The following is a 717-nucleotide window of genomic DNA, read 5'->3' on the forward strand; positions in this document are numbered from 1 at the left end:
CAAGGAGGTATACAGCATGTGAGGGTCCCTGCTCCTCCATCCCTCCCTCCAACCTCACAGCTCAGAGCACATACATAGAATCATAGAGAAGTAGGGCTGGAAGGGACCCCCAGAGATCATCTAGTCCAGCCTCTGCCTGAGGCAGGATCACCCCTATCCAAACCATCCCATACAAATCCATAATCTAACCTCTTAGTAAAACTACTGTCAACCCTGACACAACACATGTCATAACACCCTCACCTGCCACAGGTAGAGCAGGGGGACCACAGCAACCAACGCCCTGCTTCTGTCCGTCACCTAAACTCTACATAAGATGACACAAGGCAGACCCAACACCCTCCCCTGCCACAGGTAAAGCAGGGGAACCACAGTGGCCAACATCCTGCTTCTCTGAAAGGTGGTCACACTCGCTGCAGGCTCGGGAGATCCCAGGCAGAGGTCACACTCCCCACTACAGAGGAAGGCACCCCCCCAGTCTGTGTCAATCTGACCAGGGGGTAAAACTCCCTCCTGACCCCAAACCCGGCCTCAGCCCGCCTGTGAGCAGAGGGACGGGACCCTCTAGCCCGGAGCCCCTGGCATTAGTCCCATCTTCTCCCCGTTTTCACGGGGCTGCTTCCTGGCAGCATGAAGTCAGGCCCCCTGCTCGGGCTGGAAGACGGCGGAGCCGAGCCGGCGCAGCGCCCGCTCCCAGCAGGTGCAGGCGGCCGGGGG

At 59.0% G+C, this 717-nt stretch overlaps 1 protein-coding gene across 1 annotated transcript in view; it reads left to right on the forward strand.

Annotated features, from left to right (window-relative positions):
- Positions 1-717, forward strand: part of MLF2 (myeloid leukemia factor 2) — a 12,579-nt gene that overhangs the window by 6,262 nt on the left and 5,600 nt on the right. The gene's annotated exons all lie outside the window — the stretch shown is intronic.

The sequence above is a fragment of the Alligator sinensis genome, unplaced genomic scaffold, assembly GCF_000455745.1.
Source record: "Alligator sinensis unplaced genomic scaffold, ASM45574v1 scaffold1479_1, whole genome shotgun sequence".
NCBI lineage: Eukaryota > Metazoa > Chordata > Crocodylia > Alligatoridae > Alligator > Alligator sinensis.